At 45.5% G+C, this 24,731-nt stretch overlaps 1 protein-coding gene across 8 annotated transcripts in view; it reads right to left on the bottom strand.

Moving 5' to 3' along the window:
• Positions 1-24,731, bottom strand: part of ARSG (arylsulfatase G) — a 1,970,563-nt gene that overhangs the window by 1,836,851 nt on the left and 108,981 nt on the right. For 5 of the 8 annotated variants that reach the window (XM_085617292.1, XM_085617290.1, XM_085617297.1 and 2 more), the window contains exon 2: positions 6,935-7,035. The exons of the other annotated variants lie outside the window; for them this stretch is intronic. The gene's annotated coding sequence lies outside the window, so the exon portion shown is untranslated. The remainder of the gene's footprint in view (positions 1-6,934; positions 7,036-24,731) is intronic. 8 annotated transcript variants of the gene reach the window in all.

The raw sequence follows: 24,731 nt of genomic DNA, 5'->3' as shown, positions 1-24,731 counted from the left end.
AAAGCGTTGCGCGTCGACGGCGCAGAAAAAAGGGAACTGACGTCATCACACCGACGTGGCTCTCTTATGGCTCCGGTGACGTCATACGGAGTCGCGAGCGGAGCCGATGCATTACGACGTCGTCCACGTCGGCGTAGAGAGCTGGGGAAAAAAGTTCTGTGGAATGCTGGTGCAGGGGATATTCACAAGGTGAGGAATCCACTGGCAGATGTATCCATCAGAAAGGCCACTTACTGAAAGCTTCTTACAAATAAAGATATCTGGCGAAGCATGCACATCGTCAATTTATCCCGTTTGGAGGCTCCCTTTACGGACGTCCTCAACCAATTCTGCCTCTCCACAGAAACACATGACACAAAGCACCTGGCAAGCTAATGACTGACATGCACCTGCCATTCATGATGGGAGGGTGCGAGAGGAAATCGCAGAAAAGGCTACCTCTAACTAGATTCTCAGTAAAATATTATCTAACGCTTGAGTCAGGGCTCCCGAATAGGCACCAGATCTAGCTGTGGCATGGTAACAGACACCATAAAGTGGTTGAGGATGCCCTACAGACAGCAGAAAATCATTATGCTACACCTATTTGTGATGTCAGACACCTTCGATCATCAAGTCCTGCTTATCAGTGTGGCCCCCCAAATGGACTTTGACAGCACTATCTTACAGTAGTTGGACACTGCTAAATCCAAGTCCATCCAGTTTACACAGAGAACTCTGATGAGTCCTGCTGGCCAACAAAAAAATCATCTTTGTTGGGAAGTGAATGGCCCCTGCTTGGTAAATGGGCATGTACGCTTGTCGTCACTGCTCAACTAAAAATGAAACTGGTTAGCTGACTTGTTTTGGCCCTGGCATCACAATAATATAGGTATAAGCAGAGGCCTGTCTCTGACAACGAGAGGTCCAAGACCGCACCAAGCCTGCCCTCATCGTATGGGACTTGCCTATCTGACTATAGTCTGATTACTGTTGTCACATTGTTACTGGTCAATTTCGCTTAGTTCAAGACTGTGCATTATATTGCCTTGTAATGAAAATATAGACAATGTCGATTCATTAAAAATATGCTGGTGTAAGAAGTCAATTCTATTAGTAAAAAATGTCATTAAAACAGTATTTTTTTTAAATTTTTTTTTAGAGCATGCCCTCACAGAAGCAAGTTGGGACTACTAATAATGGCCAAGCGTGAATCACAATAAGCACAGGTTGCAGTATACCATGTTTTTGAATCAAAAGTGTGAGCAGACCTTTTTCTCTGCGTCACTGTGACAGGGGTTTACTGTCCCACTTGTGTAAATTTCAGTGTGATACAAATCCCAGAACCTTGTACTGACATCCCATATGTATGTCAAACATGTGTGTTTCCAGTGCATGTGTAGTATGTGTACCAAAGTAGGACTCAGTCTGTTGTGTAAGTGATTGCTGGGGTCCATGGGGTCCATTGCAGATGCCCCTGGTTTAGGATGGCACAAGATGGAGGATGAAGACAGCTTCCCCAAAACGTGGAAGTGCACTGCCTGCATTCATGTTGCTGGAGAATGGTGACACAGGCACTACTGGGATAAGGCTGGAGACAGGGCTACCTTTAGAAATTATAAAAGGGTCTCGTCAGCAAAAGACTACTCTAGTTCTTTCTGAGTGTTGCCATTTTGTACATGGTAGTTGTAAGAAATCCGCCACATCTGCGTGGTCACCGCAGATTTTTTGCCTTTGCTGGACCACATATTTTTTCTGGCTTCTAAACCCTGTGCACTTTACCCTGCACCTATTATAACTGTATAAAACATGGCTTCAGGCCTACCACTCCTGTCTGACAGTACCAGTGTAAAAACTGCAAATCAGCCTGCTAAAATAAACCCTTTTGACACCTCAAAACCTCCTTTTTAACTATTAATGGCATCCATATGGTAGGCCTTGTGGCCAACAAGCAAGGTGCATGGTATTTAAAAGTAGTACATGTTAAACATTACATTTCTACGTGTCCTTACAGTGCCTAGCACCCAAAAGCTATTTTCACTGTAAGGCCTAGCTTTCCCATGCAGAAAACCAGAGTACAGATTAATATACTACTCCTGTATCACAAGAATGAGACCAGCTAGAAAAAGAAGTAAAAAAATATTTTTGATAGTTATATCAGGACAATGGTGAAGTCGGATTGTTAATTAATATTAAGGAAAAGTAACTTTTAGAGAGTTACCTTTTCTCTGGCTGAATTAAATATTGGGCAGTTTTTAGAACTCTCTCAAAATAATTGCACATCTATGTAAAAACAAAGTTTGGTGTATTTTAAGGCAATTATGGGATAAGAAATGCCACTGGGCGTTTTCGAATGCCCACAAAAAAATGGACATATGGGTATTTCCAACACTGATGATGATTAAGACTCCATGCCCCTCTCCCCTTGGAATCACCCATTTATTAAGGACTAGGAAGAAACCACTGTGACACAGACACTCTGCCCTTCAAAGCGCTATCCGCTCCCGTGAGTCTGTGAATCTGCTGATCAGTGAGGTTAGAGCTCGCTGCTGATATCTGGGTAGAGCCAGCAGGCCACAATTTTAAATTGCAGCCGGCCTGACTCTGCTTTACACTATTCTGAGATGTGGCAAATAATTTGATTACCGTTAGCTCCTGTTGTTTACAGTAGTACAAAGACAGCAACAGTGAAGTCAGCACATGCCGTGTAAGAACATGTTATTTGTTATGTTCCATTGCTCGAGAAGTGGCTGGCTTAACCAAAAATTGTCTTTTAGAAGGGTTCTTTATGCTACAAAGCGGCAGCTGGTCACAAGTTATGCACTGATAAATAAAGAAATATCATGTAACCCACATGCCATATCAGGTGATGTTTCCTGCTCAATCTTGGAGGATGTAGGTCTGTATTGAAAACTCATTACGGATATTGCAGCCTCCGCTTCTGGTCTTCAGAAGTCTTATATTTGCACTTTTGGACATCGTAGGAGAGGTGGCCAAAGCACACAGCTCCTCCTCTCCAAGCTCCACTCATCTAATGTTCCTTCATGTTGCTCAGGCTATGATGACCTGGAAGTTCAGCCCCTTTATCAGGCTCCGATCTCTCACGCAGTGAATGTTTCTAAAGTTGGTAGATCTGCAGCCTGTTTAGAATCCAGACAGAAACAGTCACTCGCAGCCTGCTGTAAACAGTCATGCACCTACCTTCAGTTCGCACTGTTGCTCCTTCAGCCACTCCCCCACTCCCCCCAATCTCCTGCCCTCAATTGTAACACCATTAAGTACACTCGCCTCATGTGCCCTTCCTTCATTATACCTCAAGTAAACTGGACTTGGGATATAATGTGCTGGAAGCACCCCCGTGAACTCAATCCTAGGAAACAAGTAAACTGTTTGGCTTTAGTGATCTCACGCCTTTTCCAAGGTCTTGTCGGGGTCTTGTCCCAGCTCTGCTTTCCCGCCCCTTCCTTCCAGCAAAAACACGCACAGGTTCGGTCTTCCTTTCCACTTTTCTTTTATTGGGAACAAGTATGTTTATGGCATATACAAGAGTTAGTCAGTCTTGGGGAAAGAGCGGCAGATAAAACAGGAAATCCTTCTCTTCAGGCGACTCATGTGTGTGTGGCAGTCTTCCCACAGGGACTCAGAAGACCGGGAACTCAAAAGGAAAAACAATAGAGAAGGCTCAGGCACTGTCCGGCTATATTAACAGCACAAAAAGGGATAGGGAAACGTGCTCCACCAACAGATGCCCTAACGTGGGGGTGACTAGTGCAGGGGTGCTTGTGCTCACTCCCCAGTGCCCTTCAGTCGTGCCCACAACCCTTTTATAGAAAAGGCACACGCAGCAGGTACTTGCCTGGCTCCATGACCCTCCTGGGCTGTGGTAAGGGGAGACCCGACCTCCGTCTCTCCTCGGAAAGTCCCGGTCTCTAGCGTGGTGCTCTTGGAACACCCCCGGTCTTCGGCATCTTCTTCCACGCTGCTGGAAGCGTCTGGTGTCTTCTCTCGGCCTCCGGTCCACCCGCTGTTCTCCTTGGCCTCCCTCTCGGCACTCTCGCTCCACTCTTCCTGCTTTCAGCATCAAGCGTCTTCCTCCGCTTTTTCCGGTCTCCGTCGCTCTCTCCCCTCGTTGCTTTCCAGCCGTCCTCTTTACCACACAAGTCCCAGTGACTTAGCGCTGTGTCTAGACCGCTTCCCTTACTTCACAAAATAGGCGGCCATGTTGGGTTTGTCGTCGTTGTCCTGGTCCATGCACTCGGCTTCACCACATTGCCGTCCCCCCAGGAATGGACAGGTGGGCCATTCAGATGAAGGGAAGCGGGAGAGGTAATCCACATTCGTTTGCAGTTTCCCTGGGACATGAACAGCGGTGAAGGTAAAGGGCTGTAAGGCAAGAAACAACCGTAAGATTTTTGAGTTGGAGTCTTTATGTTGGGAAAGCCATGTGAGAGGAGCGTGGTCAGTGAGCAAGAGTAAGGGTTGGCCCAGAAGATAATATTGAAGGGCTTTCATAGCCCACTTGAGGGCCAGGCATTCCTTTTCGATCGTGGCATATCTGGTTTCCCTGGGGTACAGTTTCCTACTAATGTATAGTATGGGCCGTAGGTCTCCGGAATCATCAGGTTGAGACAAAACAGCCCAGAGTCCTCTTTCCGAGGCATCTGTTTGAAGGACAAATGTTTTCTTAAAATCAGGACAGCTAAGGACGGAGGCAGTACATAAGAACCTTTTTAGGCGTTGGAAGCGGTCTTCCTGGGGTTCACACCAGTGTAGGTGTTTACGGTGTTTGCTTTTGTGAGTAGGTCAGTCAGGGGACTGGCGATCTCAGAGAAGTGAGGGATAAATATTCTATAATAGCCCACTAGGCCCAAGAAGGAACAAACGTCCTTCCTGTTGCTTGTTCGGGGTATGTTTGATATAGCTTCTACTTTGTTAACCTGTGGCCTGATTTTCCTTGCTTGGATGTCGTACCCCAGATATTCAATGCGATTTGTTCCGCAGGTAGTTTTTTTTGGATTGAGCGTGAGGCCTGCTTGTTTTAGGGTCTGTAGTACCTCTTCGAGGTGGAGCATATGTGTGTCCCATTCGGGGATGTATACCAATATGACGTCCAGATACGAGACAGCGCAGTTCTGGTGCTTAGCGAGTAGGACGTCCATTAGTCTCTGGAAAGTGGCAGGAGCCCCATGGAGGCCGAAGGGGAGGATTCTGAAATGGTAAAGACTGGATGGCGTTGAGAAGGCCGTTTTTTCTTTGGCTGTCTGTGCTAACGGGATTTGCCAATAGCCTCTGGTTAAATCTATGGTGGACATGATTTTTCCCCCAGATGTTTAATTAATTCGTCCACCCTGGGCATGGGGTAGGCGTCGAATTTTGACACAGAGTTCACCTGACGGAAGTCAATACAGAATCTGATACTACTGTCAGGTTTTGGGACAAGGGCCACAGGGGATGACCACGCGCTATGGGATTGCTCGATTACGTCTGCTTCTAACATGGCGTTCACTTTGTGCTCTACTGCTTGTCTTCTGGCTGCAGGGATACGGTATGGTTTTAACTTGACGGGTTTGGCGGTGTTTGTGATAATGTCATGTCCTACTAGTGTGGTTCATCCTGGTGCACCTGAAAAGGACTCACAGAGGGACAGCAGTTGTTGTTTTTGTGCTTCCGTCACTTGTGGGTCTAAATGGATGACTGTCTCCTCTTCGTAGGTTTGGGGTAGTAAGGACAGTTCCATAGGCCTGGCTACCGTAATGTGATGAACGGGGCGACCTGTGCTAGGGTTTGTGGGAACAGGTCCTTCCCAGGCTTTGAGGAGGTTGATATGGTATAGCTGCCCTGCGGATTGTTTATGAGGGACATCTATACGATATGTGACCAGGGTTACCTTGTCTAGGACTTTGTAGGGTCCTTGCCACATTGCTAGTAGTTTTTTTCTCGGAACTGGGCAGCAGTAAGAGTACATGGTCCCCTATAGCGAACTCCCTTAACTTAGTGTTACGGTCATAGAGACGTTTTTGTCTGCTTTGAGCCCTCTCCATATTGGCGTGTACTGCTTCTCAAAGAGTGGATAAGGTCTCTTTCAGGGAAGCACTGTATTGCAATAGAGGTTTGCCTTCATCTTCCTCCTCTGTCCATTGCTCTGCGGCCATGTCCAAAAGGGTGAGTGGCTTCCTGCCGAAGAGCAACTCGACAGGTGAAAAGCCGGTGGATTTTTGTTTGTGTGTCCGGATAGCGAACAGCACGAGGGGCAGTTGGCGGTCCCAGTCCCTTCCTGCTTTGTCTTTGCTTTTTCATAGTATAGTCTTTATCGTGCGGTTGTCCCGCTCAACATGTCCATCCGTCTGGGGTGGTAGACCACCGTGCATATTTGTTTGATTTTGTGCAGGTCACATATTTGTCGCATCAGTTTTGACATGAATGGGGTGCCCTGATCGAGCAGTTCATGCGGGAACCCCACTCGGGAAAAGAACGAGACCATGGCATTGGCCACCACGGGGCTGGCTGTGGAGAATAGGGGTATTGCCTCTGGATACCGTGTTGCGTAATCCACGAGAACAAGGAAATATTGATGTCCTCGGGCAGAGGGAATCAGTGGCCCTACTATATCCATTCCTACCCTTTTAAAGGGTGGGTCTATGATGGGTAAGGGGTATAGGGGCGCTTTTGGAATGGATGGGGTATTCACCACCTGACACCTTGGACAGGAAGCACAAAACCGGGCTACTCTTGATACACCCCCGTCCAGTAGAACCTATTCAGGAGATACTTTAGGGTATGCTCCTTGCCATAATGTCCCCCCCCCCCCCCCGGCCCCCCTGTTTTACTGTGGGCTAGACACAGGACCTGTTCACCGAATGCCTGGGGTACCACCAATTGTTTTGTTCTCCCCCCCCCCCCTTTCCTGGGTCATTCAATACAGGAGACCGTTATGTATACTAAAAGAAGGGCCTACCTTCCCTGGTTGTTCTTCTTGTACTCGTTCCCAGGCGTACTGCAGTGTGGCATCCTCTCTTTGGGCCGCGCGGAAGCTCTGGCCTGGTGTTTGCGAAGTCTCTGTGGAAGTAAGGACATGAGCAGATAAGGGGGATACTACTTTTTGATGCATAGCCCTTTCTTTCCTTTTCTCACTACGTGTCTTTAGTAGTTTGGGCACTATCTCTTCCATCTCTTCGTTACAGAACGGAGCACTATTAAGCCAGGTGGTTGCACTAGGAGGTGGGCTGCAGGGCTGCAAATAGTCATGAAACCTGGGAAGATCTGTCCCCAACAACACTGACTAAGGAAGGGATGGTACTACCCCCTCTCTCCTCGACTCTGGTTCTCCCTCTATGTCTAACAGTACTTCTGCCAGGGGATATAACTTCTCCCTATGGACACAGGTTACTTGTATACATTCGCCCTCCACTATCTGAGACTCTCGTATAGGGCTCTGTCTACCACTGTATGGTGGCACCCAGTATCCAGGAAAGCTAGGACCGGTTTCCCGTTTACGTAAATCCTCTTCTTGTATCTATCGGGGGCCATCCCTGTTACCAATACCCTTCCACGGGAATACCCGACCTCCATGGGCTCCTGAGGGGGTGGGAGGGGGGGGCGAGTAGGGCAGTGACGGGCTATATGCCCCTATTCTGCGCAGTGGAAGCATAGGGCCCTGTGTGGGGTGAACAGGAGGGCTTGGCCTGAGTTGTGGTTGGGGAAGGACCTGCCCTCTTTGTTCTACAGTATTGTAGGGGTTTTTTCCGGGGGCTTTTCGAGGTCCTGCTGAAACCCTATGCAGGGGAGCGGTTGAACTCGGGGGAGCAGTGGTAGGCACAAGCAAGGTCTACTGCCATCATGACTGTCAAGTTGGGGTGTTGTTTGACCCACGCCCTCGTGTTAAATAGTGGTGCCTCTAAGTATTGTTCCAGGTACACCTTTTTGGTGAGGTCGTCGATGGATGACGTGGTGGGTGACAACCAGCGGTTCTCCAAATCGCGTATATACGATAATAGAGGGCCCTTGGATTGTCCCCCACAGTCCATTTCTCTTTTCGGAAGCGAGCATGATAGTACTCTGGGTACACAGCCTAGACGCTCCAAGATGGCTTTCTTAATATCTGCGTAGCTAGTAACACCTGCTGGTTTGGCGGCCTGATAGGCAGCTTGCAACTCTCCTGATAGCAAAGGCGACATATATTGTCCCCATCTTTCTGGTGGCCATGTCAATGTGGTGGCCACCCTTTCAAAATTAACAAACAAATAGTCTGGATCGTCTCCCTGCTGGAACTTTTGAAGGACAGAGCCCGGCACGTTAGGGTGTACCCGGGCGCTTGATATAGCGTCAGTGAGGCGCATAACCGCGGTATCCTGGACCTGCTGATGGGCGGTTAGCAGGGCTGCTTGATTCTTCAGGGCGGTCTGTAAGGCTTCCCTTTCTGTCTGTGCCCGTTTTGTCTGCTCCTCAAACACAAGCTGCAGGTGTCGCTGCCCTTCTGAAAGTTGCTTAATTATTGCCTCCATAGTAAGGGGTTGTGTCATTGTCCAGACACCTATCCCACTTCTGACACCACTGTTGTAGGGGTCTTGTCCCAGCCCTGCTTTCCCGCCCTTTCCTTCCAGCAAAAACACGCACAGGTTCGATCTTCCTTTCCACTATTCTTTTATTGGGAACAAGTATGTTTATGGCACATACAAGAGTTAGTCAGTCTAGAGGAAAGAGCGGCAGGTAAAACAGGAAATCCTTCTCTTCAGGCGACCCGTGTGTGTGTGTGGCAGTCTTCCCACGGGGACTCAGGAGACCAGGAACTCAAAAGGAAAAACAATAGAGAAGGCTCTGGCACTGTCCGGCCATATTAACAGCACAAAAAGGGAACGGGAAACGTGCTCCACCACCAAATGCCCTAACGTGGGGGTGACTAGTGCAGGGATGCTTGTGCTCACTCCCCAGTGCCCTTCAGTCGTGCCCACAACCCTTTCATAGAAAAGGCACACGCAGCAGGTACTTGCCTAGCTCCACGACCCTCCTGGGCCTTGGTAAGGGGAGACCCGACCTCCTTCTGTCCTCGGAAAGCCCCGGTCTCTAGCGTGGTGCTCTAGGAGCGCTCCCGGTCTTCGGCGGCTTCTTCCACGCTGCTGGAAGCGTCTGGAGTCTTCTCTCAGCCTCCGTTCCACCCGCTGTTCTCCTTGGCCTCCCTCTCGCTCCACTCTTCCTGCTTTCGGCGTCCCGCGTCTTCCTCCGCTTTTTTCCGGTCTCCATCGCTCTCTCCCCTCGTTGCTTTACAGCCGTCCTCCTTACCACACATGTCCCAGTGACGTAGCACGGTGTCTAGACCGCTTCCCTTACTTCCTGGTATCACAAAAACGGCAGTCATGTTGAGTTTGTCGCCGTTGTCCTGGTCCATGCACTCGGCTTCACCACAGTTCTTAACTGTTGGTGACCTTTGTACCGGCCCGTGACCGCCTCAAATTATCCTGGTTTGTTTGTGGGCTTCCTCATTTTAGAATCTACTTTTTTACCTCCCCGCGACCACCTCAACTTATTCTGGTTGTTTAGGGCTTCTTACTTTGAAAATCTTCTCTTTTACCTGACAGTGACCACCTCAACTTATCTTGTTTATTTTTGTGGCTTTCCAAGATTTAGAATCTGCTGTTTCACCTACTCATGGCTGCCTCAACTCATTACCGTTTGTCTGTGGGCTTCCTAGTTATAGAATCAGCTCTTTTACCTGCCCTTGACCACATCAACTTAACCTAGTTTGGTTGTGGGCTTCCTAGTTTTAGAGTCTGCTGTTTTCCCTGCCCGTGTCTGCCTCAACTTGTCCTGGTTGGTTTGTGGACTTCCTAGTTTTAAAATGAGATGTTTTACCTGCCCACAACCGCATCAATTTATCTTGATTTGTTTGTGGCCTTCCTACTTTTAAAACCTGCTCTTTTACCTACCGTGACTGCCTAAACCTATCCCCGTTTGTTTGAGGGCTTCCTACTTTGTTAGTGGGCTTCCTATTTTTAAAATCTACTGTCTTACCTGCCCGTGACCTTAACGTATGCTGGTTTGTGTGCTTCTTATTTTTAGAATCTGCTGTTTTACCTGCCTGTGATTGCCTCAACGTATCCTGTGTTGATGGCTTCATACTTTTAAAACTTGCTTTTTTACCTGCCAATGACCACACAAACGTATCTTACTTTGCTTGTGGGCATCCTATTTTTAAAATCTGCTGTTTTACCTGGCTGTTACCGCCTCAATTTATCCAGGTTTGTTTGTGGGCTTCCTACATTGTTAGTGGGATTCCTATTTTAAAAACCTACTGGTTTACCTTTCCGCGACCACCTCAACTTATCCTGGTTTGTTTGAGGCCTTCCCACTTTTAAAACCTGCGCTTTTACCTGCCCGTAGCTGCCTCAACTTATCCTCGTTTGTTTGTGGGCCTCCTAGTTTTAGAATCTGCTATTTTACCTGCCCGTGATCGCACAACTTATCCTGGTTGGTTAATGGCTTCCTAGTTAAAGAATCTGCTGTTTTAGCTACTCGTGACCGCATCAACTTATCCTAATTTGTTTGTGGGCGTCCTTGTTTTAGAATCTGTGGTTTTACCTCCCTGTGACTGCCACAACGTATCCTGTTCCCCCCACTTTACTCCATCTGCTGTCAGTCACTGATGACGGCGACAGTTCCAATTAGCTGGAAAGTGGCAATAGTAACTCCACTATTAAAAAAGGCTTCCTTAGATCCATCTTGTCCAGCTAATTATAGGCCCATCTCGCTTCTACCTTTTGTAATAAAGGTCCTTGAGAGATGGGTCACAAAAGCCTTGTCCAACTATCTGGAATTAAACTCCTGCCTGGATACAGCTCAGTATGGCTTTAGGCCGGCACATGGCACTGAGACCGCATTGGTCACCGTGTTAGATGATCTGCGAACGCGTGTCGACAGGGGCAGGTCAGTTTTCCTGGTACTGCTGGACATGTCGGCCGCGTTTGACACGGTTGACCATGCGGTTCTCTTGGAGCGTCTCCATAGTGCGGGTGTAACCAATCTAGCTTTAGATTGGTTAACGTCCTATCTCAGTGACAGACAGCAAGCAGTGGCTTTACCACCTTTTCAATCAGCCACTCGACAGGTGAATCAGGGAGTTCCTCAAGGGTTGGCGATTAGCCCGATCCTGTTTAATTTATATCTTCGACCCCTTATAGCACTGATTAAGTCATTCGGCATATCAGTCATCAATTATGCCGATGACACTCAACTGATTTTTTCATTTGAGGGTAGTGAGTCGGTTTCGAAAGACACCTTTCATCGCTGCATGTCGGCCACAGCTGAATGGCTGCGAACCAACTCACTCCAGTTCAATGGGTCCAAAACGGAGGTTCTCCATTGCTCTCCTGATCGCCTCCCCCGTGCGCTGCCTGATGATTTTTGGCCACCTTCCATTCCTGGCTCTGTGGCAGGAGCTAAATCGGCCCGTAATTTAGGAGTGGTATTCGAACCGGACCTACAGTTGGATGGTTCAGTTAATAAGACCGCAGCGACTTGTATGGGCCTGCTTCGTGCCCTACGCAAAATTTTGCCTATTCTCCCCCAAGGTTTTAGAGCAGAGGTGGTGCGTAGTATTATACTCAGTAGACTAGACTACTGCAACGCACTGCTTCTAGGAGCTCCTAAAAAACTGATCCTTAAGTTGCAGAGGATCCAGAACATGGCGGCGAAACTGGCTTTATCGCGCCCACGCTCTGCTTCCTCCTCTGCAGCTCTAGCTGATCTACACTGGCTGCCGATACAACAGAGGATCGCGTTCAAGGCGGCATGTCTTGTATTTAAGGCGTTGCATGGACTTGGACCAATTCCACTCCAGGGCCTGTTTTCATGGTACCAAGCTGCCCGGCCTTTGAGATCCTCATCGGCGTTTCTGGTGCGGATCCCAAGGATCACTAGAGTAAGGATAGGTGGCCGAGCTTTTAGCCACACAGCCGCCTCATTATGGAATTCCCTTCCGCTAGTGCTGAGGGGTAAGCAAGATCTGACTTCCTTCAAAAGGGACCTTAAGACCTATCTGTTCCCTAGGGCAATGTAAACATTCTTCCGATGGTTTAAATGGGGTCTCAGCGCCAGGATACCCTTGGGGTGACAGATGCGCTTAATAAGAACCAAATACATACATACATACATACTATTCTTCCGGACCGGATCACAACACGGTCAGAAAGACAGCAGGTGGACAGAACTGAGCCACAGCTCCGGCCGCTTCAACTCCGCTCACGGTTTTCACGAGCCGCTTCGCTTCAATCAACTTTTGACTTCTTTCCACGACAGTGTCTATGCCGTTTTTACGCCGCCCTCACCGAACCACCCTGCTTACAACCTCATGATCATCCTGAGACAGGCGGGAGGCGGCAGGACCGGATCACAACACGGTCGGAGAGACAACAGGAACTGAGCCGCAGCTCCGGCCGCTTCAACTCCATTCACGGTTTTCATGAACCGCATCGCTTCAGTCGGGTTTGGCTTCTTTCCGTGACAGTATCTTTTGCCGTTTTTTCGCCGCCCTGCTTTCGACCACACAATCATCCTGAGACAGGCGGGAGGCGGCAGGTAAGCCGGGCGATCCGCATTTCATCCGTGTTATCACATGGAGGGAGGGAGGGAGTCCTGGAGAGCGCTACAATCCATCTCACTCGGACACTGCCGCGTCCGCCATCTTGGTCCCGTCTCAGCTGTCACTTACTTATCCTTGATTCTTTGTGGGCTTCTTAGTTTTAAACCCTGCTGTTTTAACGGCCTGTGACTGCCTCAATGTATCCTGGTTTGTTTGAGGGCGTCCTACTTTTAAAACCTGCACTTTTACCTGCCCTGAACGGCCTCAACTTATCATGGTTTGGTTGTGGGCTTCCTACTTTTAAAAAAGCCTGCTGTTTTACCTGCCCCGCCGCCTCAGCTTATCCTGGTTTGTTTGTGAGATTCCTAGATTTAGAATCTCCTGTTTACCTGCCTGTGACCACCTCAAATTATCCTAGTTTTTGTTTGTGGTCTTCCTAGTTTTAGAATCTGCTGTTTTACCTGCTCATGACTACCTCAGCCTATCCTGGTTTGTTTGTGGGATTCCTACTTTTAAAACCTGCTGATTTACCTGCCCATGACCGCATCAACCTATCCTCGTTTGTTTCTGGGCTTCCCAGTGACAGCCTCAGCTTATCCTGGTTTGTTTGTGGGCTTCCTAGTTAAAGAATCTGCTGTTTTTGCTGTCCGTGACTGGTTTAACTTATTGTCATTTGTTTGTGGGCTTCCTCATTTTAAAACATGCTGTTTTACCTGCCTGTGCCACCTCAACTTATCCTTGTTTGTTTGTGGACTTCCAACTTTAAAAACTGCTGTTTTACCTGCCCGTAACCACCTTAACTTATCCTCAGTTGTGGGCTTCCTCCTCTTAAAATTGGCTGTTTTACGTGAGCGTGACCACCTCAATTTATCCTCGTTTGTGGGCTTCCTACATTTGAAACCTGCAGTTTTACCTCCTGGTGACCACCTCAACTTATCCTGGTTTGCAGATGGGCTTCCTATGTCGATTTACCAGCCTGTGTCCGCCTCAACTTATCCTCATTTGTTTGTGGGCTTCCTATTACTAAAACTTGGTCTTTTACCGGTCTGTGAAAGCCTCAACTTATCGTGGTTGGTATGTGGGCTTCCTACTTTTAGAAACTGCCGCTTTACCTACTCATGACCGCCTAAACTTATCCCCGTTTGTTTGTGGGCTTCTTACTTTTAAAACCTGCTCTTTTACCTGCCCGTGACAGCTTCAACTTATCCTGCTTAGTTTGTGGGTTCCCTAGTTTTAGAATCTGCTGATTTACCTTCCCCTGGCCATCTCAACTTATCCTCATTTGTTTGAAAGCTTCCTATTACTAAAACCTGGTCTTTTACCGGTCTGTGAAAGCCTCAACTTATCCTGGTTGGTATGTGGGCTTCCTACTTTTAAAAACTGCTGCTTTACCTACCCGTGACCGCCTAAACTTATCCCCGTTTGTTTGTGGGCTTCCTACTTTTAAAACCTGCTCTTTTATCTGACCGTGACTGCTTCAACTTATTCTGCTTTGTTTGTGGGTTTCCTAGTTTTAGAATCTGCGGATTTACCTAACCCTGGCCACCTCAACTTACCTTCATTTGTTTGTGGGCTTCCCAGTTTTAAAGTCTGCTGTTTTACCTGCCCATGGCCGCATCAACTTACCTTCATTTGTTTATGCGCACCCAGTTTTAAACCCTGCTGTTTTTCCTGCCAGTGACCACCTCAACTAATCCTTTTTTCTTTCTGGGCTCCCAAGTTTCAAACCCTACTGCTTTACCTGCCTATGACCGCTTCAACTTATCTTTGTTCGTTTGTGGGCTTCCTAGTTTTAGAATTTCATCTTTTACCTGCGCATGATCGCGTTATCCTCATTCGTTTGTGGGCTTTCTCGTTTTAAAAACTACCGTTTTACCGGCCTGTGACAGCTTCAACGTACCCTGGTTGGTTTGTGGCATTCCTACTTTGGGGATTTTCTACGTTTAAAACCTGGTGTTTTACTTGCCCCTCACCGCCTCATCTTATCCTCGTTTCTTTGTGTGCCTTCTACTTTCAAAACCTGATCTTTTACCTGCCGGTGACCGCCTCAGCTTATTCTGGTTTGTTTGTGTGCTTCCTAGTTACAGAATATGCTGTTTTACCTGCCCGATGTAAGCTGTAAGCTCAAATGATCCTCGTTAGTTTGTGGGCTCCATAGTTTTCAAACCTGCTGTTTTCCCTGCCTGTGTCCACCTCAACGTATCCTGGTTTGTTTGAGGGATTCCTACTCATAAAACCTGCTGTTTTGCTTGCCCGTGACTGCCTCAATTTATCATAATTTGTTTGCGTTCTTCCCTAAAAAGGAGGGTATTATATAGGGGATCTTGCGGTCCTGTAGAATGCCGGAAAATACACTATAACCGGCAGAATCATGTCCACTTAGATGGAGTGGAGTAGGGGAACGGTTTATAATCCACCCCATCGCCACTATCCTCCACTTTAAGTTTTAATATTGGCCAGGGAATCCGGGAATAAAATAGGGAAGTGGATATTCCTGAGCTAGTTTTAGAGTCTATTATCTGCACATATTTCCTTTGCTTGATCCCTACTGTTCTTTATGTTTGTATTGTTTCCCCCCATCCCTATTGCTCCACCCCAGGCGTTGGGTCTGCGCAGGGGTGTTATTTAGCAGCCCAATTATGAAGCATGCCACAATTTTGTGGGTGAGGGCAGTTTTTCAAACATATTAACTTTGCCGCTACACTCTAGGAGAGAGACATTGTTTACTCCTACTTCTTTTTGTGTGTTGTTCCTACTTTTACCTGCCCGTGACAGCCTCACATTATCCTGGTTTCTTTGTAGGCTTCTTAGTTTTAGAATCTTCCGTTTTACCTGCCTATGACTGCCTCAACCTATCCCCCTTTGTTTGTGGGCTTCCTAGTTACAGGAATTGCGGTTTTCCCTGCCCATGACAGCATAAACTTATCCTTGTTTGTTTGTGGGCGTCCTACTTTTAGAATCTGCCGTTATACCTGCCCATGACCGCATAAACTTATCCCGGTGTGTTTGAGGGCTTCCTACTTTTAAACCCTGCTGTTTTGCCTGTGCAGGACAGCCTAAACTTATCCTGATTTTTTGAGTGCTTCCTCATTTTAAAACCTGCAGTTTTACTTGCTCATGACAGCCTCATGTTACCCTGGTTTGTTTGTGGGCTTCCTAGTTTTAAAACCTGCTGTTTTACCTGCCCGTGACCGCCTCAACTCATCCCGGTTTGTAGGCTTCCCAATTTTAAAACCTGCTCTTTTACCTGGCTGTGACGGTCTCAACTTATCCTGGTTTGTTTGTGGGCTTCCTAGTTTTACAATCTGCTGTTGTCCCTGCCCATGACAGCCTCAACTTATCCTCATTTGTTTCTGGGCTACCTTAAAATCGGCTCTTTTACCTTCCCGTGACAGCCTCAACTTATCCTGGGTTGTTTGCGGGATGTCTACTTTTAAAACTTGCTTCTTTACTGTGTTGTAATCACCTCAACTTATCCTGGTTTGTTTGAAGGCTTCTAAGTTTTAGAATCTGCTTTTTTTACCTGCCCGTGACAGCTTCAACTTATCCTGGTTTATTTGTGTACTTCTTAGTTTTAAAACCTGCTCTTTTACATGCCTGTGACTGCCTCCACTTATCCTGCTCAGTTTGTGGGCTACCTACTTTTAAAACCCGTTGTTTTAGCTGCCTGTGACTGCCTCAACTTATCCTTGTTTATTTGTAAGCTTCCTCATTTTAAAACCTGTTTTAACGTTCCTGTGACCACATTAACTTATGGTTTGTTTGTGGGCTTCCTAGTTTAAAATATGCCATTTTACCTGCCCGTGACTGCCTCCACTTATTTTGGTGTGTTTGTGGGCTTTCTACTTTTAACACCTGCTGTTTTAGCTGCCCGTTACCGCCTCAACTTATCCTTGTTTATTTATGGGCTTCCTCGTTTTAAAATCTGCGGTGTTACCTTCCCGTGACAACATCAACTTATCATGGTTTGTTTATAGTTTTCCTAGTTTAAAATCTGCTGTTTTACCTGCCTGTGACCACCTCAACTTATTCCTAGTTTTACAATCTGCTGTTTTACTCACCTGGGACGGCCTCAACGTATCCTCGTTTGTTCATGGGCTTCCTAGTTTTAAAACCTGTTTTTCCGGCCCATGACCACCTCAACTTATCCTCAATTGTGGGCTTCCTGGTTTTCAAATCTGCGGTTTTACCCACCCGGGACCACCTCAACGTATCTTCGTTTGTTTGTGGGTTTCCTACTTTTAAAATCTGATGTTTTACATGCACGTGACCTCATCAACTTATCCTGGCTTGTTTGTGGGCTTCCTACTTTTAAAATACGCTGTTTTACCTGACTACAACCACCACTACCTATCTTCATTTGTTTGTGGGCTTCCTAATTTTAAAATCTGCTGATTTACCTGCCTGTGACTGCCTCAAATTATCCAGTATTTTTTTGTGGGCTTCCTAGTTTTAAAACATGCTTTTTTACCTGCCTGTGACCACCTCAACTTATCCTGGTTTGTCTGTGGGATTTTTACTTTTAAATCTGTTTTACCTGCATTTGACCACCTCAGTTTATCTTGGTTTTTCTGTGGGCTTCCTCGTTTTAGAATCTGCTGCTTTGCCTGCCCGTGACCGCCTCAACTTATTCTGCTTTGTTTGTAGGTTTCCTACTTTAAAACAAATGCGGTTTTACCTGCCTGTGACTGCCTCAACTTACCCTGGTTGTTTGAGGGCTTGCTAGTTTTAAAACTTGCTGTTTTACCTGCCAGTGACCACCTCAACTTGCCATGGTTTGTTTGTGGGCTTTATACTTTTAAAAACTACTCTTTTACCTGGCCGTGACTGCATCAAATTATCCTCATTTGTTTGTGAGCTTTCTAGTTTTAAAACCTGCTATTTTCCTAGCTCATGACGGCCTCAACTTATCTTCATTTATTTTGGGGGCTTCCTAATTTTAAAACCTGCTCTCTTACCTGCCTGTAACTGACTCAACCTATTCTCGTTTGGGGGCTTCCTTGCTTTGCAATCATTTGCTCGCCCATGACTGTCTCAACTTGTCCGTGTTGGTTTGTGCACTTTGTAGGTTTAACGCCTGCTGTTTTACCTGCCTGTGACAGCCTCTTATCCTGCTTGGTTTGTGGGCTCCCTAGTTTAAAATATGCTGTTTTACTCGCTCGTGATCACCTCAACCTATCCTGGTGTATTTTTGGGACTCCTACTTTTAAAACCTGCTGTTTTACCTACCAGTGGCTGCCTCAACTGATCCTGGTTTGTTTGCGGACTTCTTGGTTTTAAAACCTGCTGTATTCCTTCATGTGACCGCCTCAACGTATCCTAGGTTGTGGGCTTCCTAGTTGTTGAATCTTGCTGATTTACCAGCTCATGACCGCCTCAACATATCCTTGGTTGTTTGTGGGCTTTCTACCTTAGAAATCTGCTGTTTTACCTGCCCCCGACTGACTCAGCTTATCCTCGTTTATTTGCGTTTTTTTCTAGCTTCAAAATCTGGTACTTTACCTGCCCCCGACCGCCTCAGCCGATCCTCGTTTGTTTGCGGGCTTCCTAGCTTCAAAATCTTCTGCTTTACCCGCCTGCGATTGCCTCAACTTATTTATTTTTTTGCGTATTTCCTCGCTTCACAATCTGCTGCTTTACGTGCCTGCGATCGCCTCAAATTATCCTCATTCGTTTGCGGGATTCCTTGCTTCAAAATCTTCTACTTTGCCTGCCTGTGATCATCTCAACTTATCCTCATTCGTTTGCAAGATTCCTAGCTTCACAATCTTCTGCTTTACTTGTCTGTGACCACCTCAACTCAACCCTGTTTGTTTGTGGGCTTCCTAGCTTCAAAAGCTGCTGTTTTACCTGCCTCTGAATGCTTCAACTTATTCTGGTTTGTTTGCGGGCTTACTAGTTTTAATACCTGCTGTTTTACTTGCCAGTGACCGCCTAAACTTATCCTCGTTTGTTTGCAGGCTTCCTAGTTTAAAAAGCTGTTGTCCTACCTGCCTGTGACCGACTCCGCTTATGCCAGTTTGTTTGGCTCAATATTTTCCTCATAGTTTTTACCCCCTCATCTGTTCTGAGACTTGTGTGTTAACAATCCAGTCGAGACTAATGCCAGAGAGGACAATGGCAGTTGCCTGTTCAGGACTGGTGGGGCCGGAGATGCTGTCCTTTTTCCCCATTCACCAGCTCCCACCTCATCCAATCCATAACCACACATTTACACACTCGCACCAAATGCACTTCACACATTTACCACAAACACCACATATATTTCAGTGACTCGCACCCACTACAAAACACCACTAACTACACCTATACACCCTTCTACCCCAACTACCACACAATGGCAACTTCACTCACAAACAAAACACCACTTTATCCCATATCAGTAACTAATTCACTATATCCCATATCAGTAACTAATTCACTAATCATCAACACAACCCAAATCAATACCACACTTGACTATATCCCATCTAGGCACACACTCCCTGCTCATAAAAAGCACTAGCTCTACCCTCTAATTACTCCTATCTTTTCATCTAACACCCTCCTTCGCTTGCCAAAAAACATAACCACACGACCCTAAACACTGTACTTCACCACACATATTACCTCTTCAACAAATCAAATCTAACAAAAACACTCTTAACTCTTGTCCATCTCCTCTCACACAGCACATGCACTCTTTTCCACAACTCATCACCACCCCCTTTAGCTTGCAGCTTATACTCACCAATACTACTTTACGCACAAATACCTCTCAGAAAACAAACACATCATCTCCTTTCACTACTCCTCAAAAACATCACACACACTAGCACAAGTATCTCACACACGCACTACCTCAAAATACTTTCCGTCACAAACCAGAAACATACACCCACTCCTACCCTAACTGCACAAACAATAAACACCCTAAACCAACTCTACTGCCAAGCCTTCCCTGTACCCCCACACTTAATACATACACAACACTGCAAATCGTTTACCCATCTCTCAGCCACGGTTTAATTTAGCACCTTACAACATGACCCACATGCTGCACCACCCCCCTAACTCATAAACCTTCCGCCCTAAGCAGACACAAACAAAATAAACATGCCACTCTTCACAACTTCGTATCTCCAGGTCTACTCTACAAAAGCAACACAGATCACCAACTCACTCTCAAACACCATCTCCACCACCTACACACGCAGACCCATCAAAATGCCTTCTTAGCCTGCTGGGTGAGGAATACGATACAGAACTACACTATTGCTATTCTCATACAGCTAATACCAACACTAAGGATACACCTGCTACAAGTCCACATATCACTGCTCCTTCTTCTATAAAATAAAGTAACACCATCACCAAATCACATTCTCTAAACTGCCTGCTAATAAATGATCAATCACTATAAAAAACATCACATTTATGACCTTCTCACTGACACAACCGGACATACTCTTCATAACTGAATCATGGTTTGGAGATGACATGGCTCCAGTGTTGCATGAAGCCGTTTCTCTAGGCTATCCAACTATCACATATTATCATACAGTCAAAAGAGGAGGTGGGGGTGGCCTAAATTAAATATCACTAAAGCTGACAACGTCTCCATACAAAGTTGTGAAGCCTTCTCACCGGATGTAACCCTCCACCATCTTCCTCCTGTAACTTCCTTCTCCTTTACAGACCTCCACCTATCAAAGCAACATTCCCAGACACACTTCTCGACACAGTTTCAAACCTGATAACGCTACAACATATGCATTCTTTGTGACCTAAACACTTAGTTTGACAAACAAAATATGTCCCATCCAAAAACAATCATCATCACTGACCTAGACGCACTGACCCTACATCAGATTGCCCACAAACCCACACACATCGCTGGACATATCCTAGATTTCATTTTTGCAAATACAGAAAAAGTTACCTCTCATACAATTACTCCAGTCACATGGTCAGACCACCATTTGCTTGCGTTCCAACATAAAACAACACAAAGCAACACACCTAAAATAATCGTACATACATCCACCCATCTACCGAGGAACAAACTCAAATTTGAACACTTAGTAACACAACTAACATTCAATATAGATCTAGACACAATAATTTCCATTCAAGCACTAGATATGTGGCTTCTGAAAGCTTTTGATGTCCTAACACCACTCAAAACACAAAAGAAAACCAGCACCGTCGAGAAATACAGAGCAAAAAAAATTAAACCGCAAATTAGAAAGCTGCAACGCGCCTGGCTCAGAACAAACACCAATCAAGACAAACTTCACCTACAGACACTTAACAGATTATACAAGTTAACAATAAAAAAAAAAAAAGCTGAGAAAAGATACTGTTCGCACAGAATCCCAATTGCTAAATGTGCAAACAAAGAATTCTATAAAGGTCTCACCGAATAACGTAAATCAAATTGCCTAGGAGTTCATCTCATTACTCAAGATTTCATAGAAACTGGCAAATCATTACAAAACTAAAAGCAGACACGTTGGACTCCTATTTAAAACAAAGAAAAACCACAAACACCGACTCTTTTCCAAAACAACCCTCCAAGACCATGCTAACCCAGCCTCTGAATTCCTTCAAACAAATATCACACAATGAATGTGTTGACAAAGCAAGCAGGCCTGCCAACAGCCCTTCTGACCAGTGTTCACCACAAACCTTCTAGAAAATTCATCCACCTCTGCTGCCACACCAGTAAAAAGAATCATCAACAATTACTTAACTACTAGAATATTTCCAGAAGACCTTAAAAAGGCATACATACTCCCATTACTAAAGAAAACAAACTTAGACCCGCTTAACCCAATAACAGATTGATTACAAATGGACATTTCCTAAGCAAACTGATAGAAAGTACAGCATTCGCCCAGATGTCACAATTCATTGAAGATAATTCCATACTTTCAGACTTCCAAACAGGATTCCATCCAGTAAGAGGCACAGAATCTGCCCTCATTGTCATCTGGGATGACCTTAAGAACCAAGTTGATTGGAACGGGGTTACCTTTCAGCAGCCTTTGACATGGTTGACCAGGACACTCTAATACAAAGACTCTACGAAGCTGACCTAGAGTGTACTGCTCGACAGGATCACATGCTACCTTCAGAATAGAACTAATGTCATTTATACCCCCCTTTCTCATCCAACCCATACTTCACAAAATCAGGGGCCACTCAAGGCTCTATCATCTCACCCATGCTTTTCAACATCTACATGAAATGATTACCGGCACTGATCAATCAATTTCACCTCAAATGCTATAACTATGCAGATGACACATAAATACTCCTTAAACAAGAAATCCCCAAAGACAATGAAAACTCACAAATTTTCAGTTGCTTCAGAGCCGTTGATCAGTCGATGATTTGGAGCCATCTCAAATTGAATGCTTCCAAAACGGAAATTTCCATTTTTTATTCCCCTTTTTCTCCCCTTGCTCCTTTTTTGTATGTAAAGAATTGTAAAAAAGGTGTGATATATTATCAAGACAGCAGTGCATTATTTGTTTGTCCTGAAGATGATGCCCTATACTTAATGTGGCATCGAAACGTCGTCGACACCCAAACACCCTATGCACTAGACTCAAGCTATAACACATTGTGCAACGGTGTTAAATGATTAATTTGTGTCTGTCTATACTGAGAACAACTGTACAGACCCATTTTGGCTTGCCTTTTGGCAAATTCTGTGTTCATTGTTCTGTCTTGTGTTCTGTTGGTCACGGCTGTGCCCACTTGTCATTTGAATGTTTTATTTGATACTACTTTTGAAAAATACTATGAAAATAAATTCTTGTCCGGCTGGACAAAAGACATACATTCTATTCTAAGTGTATGGTTATCTATCACACTGTATTCCTCCTGAATAGAGACCACTGTTCTCTATAACATGAAATTGCCCAAGGTCCCCGTCTTAATTCCTTTGGGTTCCCTTGTTCTGTAAAATAATAATTCCAAAACGGAAATAGTCACATGTGGTGATTGGAACAATTATGGCCCACTCACTGCCTGGCCGGACTATCTGGGAACATCGACTAAAGTATCTAAGGAAGTAAGAAAGCTTGGAATTACCATGGACTCCAAGCTACCAATGAATGCCCAAGTGGACAAACTAGCAAGATCCAGCTTCATTACTATAAAAACTGCAACGCTTTTTCCTCCACCTAGGATTTCAAGTTCCAGGATACTATCTCTCTTGTTCTGTCTAAAATCGATTACGCAAATAGCCCCTACCACGGATCATCTGTAACTACAACGGATTCAGTACTCTGCTGCCAGACTACTCTTACACATAAAGCCACAAGCTCACATTTCCCCTGCCTTGAAGGTCCTACATTGGTTGCCGGTGGCTAGAAGACCCACATTCAAGCTGCTTTGCATTAACCACAAAGCGATACATGGAACAAGGCCGCTCATCATCAGGAATAAAATCACCAAATAAATTCAGTAAAGGAACCTCTGGTCTAGATTAGCACTTTGCCTCAAAATCCAACCATACAAGAAAAAAAAGCATAGGTGGCGCATCCTTCTCTGTTCAAGCAGCCAAACTAGGGAACTCTTTACCCCCAAAACATAAGGTACACGGATAACTAACTTATCTTAAGAAGACTGTGTATAATAATCTTATTTATAAATATATACATTTTCAATAGTTCTGCTATGTATATGTGTCACTGCATAAAGAAGTACTTTTTAATAACCATTTATCAACAATTGTTTCACTATTGGGGAAAACACATGTACATGCATGCACATATGTTATGTTAAAGTCTCGTGTAAAGCGCACGTACACCGATTGGTTTCTTGGCACTGATTCTAGGATATGCTGGAGCCCTATTGATTTAGCATAAGGTTAGATTTCAGTCATAGGCGTGGGTAAATAACCATGTCTTGAGGAGCCTTCTGGATATCAAAAGGTCTGTGCATGCTTTGATGTCAGATGGAAGGGAATTCCAGAATCTGGGTAACAACACTGCAAACCTGCAACCACCTTGTCGCTTTAATTTGTAAAAGGGTGTGATCAAGAGGTTCAGGTAGGATGAGCGCTGGGTGCCAGTAGGTGTATGCCTTTGAATAAGGATGGAAATGTATTTTGAGGTTCGGGCCATGTAAGGACTTAAAAATCAGGCAATCAACTTTGAAGGCTGATCGTTGTGGGATAGGGAGCCAATGCAACTTCCTCATGAGGGGGGGGGGGGGGGGGGGGGGGGGGGGGAGACGTGTTGCAATCTCGGTTGCTGGAAAATCAATCTAGCTGCCTGATTATGAACTAGCTGCAGTCTCCTGGTAAGGTATAATGGAATGCCAAAATACAGAGAGTTGGCATAATCTATATGTGATATAACCGTGGCTAAGACAGCCTGAATCAGTGCTTCCCCAGTAAGGCGTCTACTGATCGCCTTATACATATATGTATATATCACACACAAATAAATTAGCTTAAAAAGTACAGAAACACTTATTTACATATAGATACCTTCCATGTACTTATGTATCTTTATATTTCTTTACTCCAAAATCAGCTTCTCCAATGCACTACCCTATATATCTCACCCCATACCTCTCTCAAGACCTCCTCTACCCCAACTAGGATTCATCCCAAACCTCAATCTACTACTCTGACCAATGTACTACCCTATTTCTCACCTTATGCCTCTCTCAATATATCCTCTACCTCCACTCTCTAGCTACTATTATCCCCAAAATAACCCTTTAGACTCTCCCCTATGATATCCCCCAAAAACCTTTCTAGACTCTTCCCTCCTCTACCCCCTCCCTTGCATCATCTCCCCTTCTACTAGGATCTCAAAGTAAACCCTTTCTAGACCCTTCCCTCCACAATCCTTTTCAATCCAACCAACAGACTCGCATGTCCAGCACTCAAATTAATTTCATATTTCCCTACACTAATTCACCACTAATCCTATTTCGGTTCCAGAATAGCGTGCTACACCTCGAAAAGCGCTTTTGATGCCTTGGTACCAAGCACTATATAAATGCAAACACCTCCCTCTTCTATCCTCCACTATCCTTTTCATCCCAAAAAATAGATTTACATGTCCACCACTGAGTTAATTTCACATTTCCCTATACTAATTCACCACTAATCCTTTTTGGGGTCCGGAGTAGCGTGCTACTTACCAAAAATCGATTTGACGCCTCGTCTGGG

This window comes from Triturus cristatus, chromosome 7 (assembly GCF_964204655.1).
Source record: "Triturus cristatus chromosome 7, aTriCri1.1, whole genome shotgun sequence".
NCBI lineage: Eukaryota > Metazoa > Chordata > Amphibia > Caudata > Salamandridae > Triturus > Triturus cristatus.
Note: the sequence above shows the minus strand (reverse complement) of the source record. Positions and strands in the feature narration are given on the sequence as shown.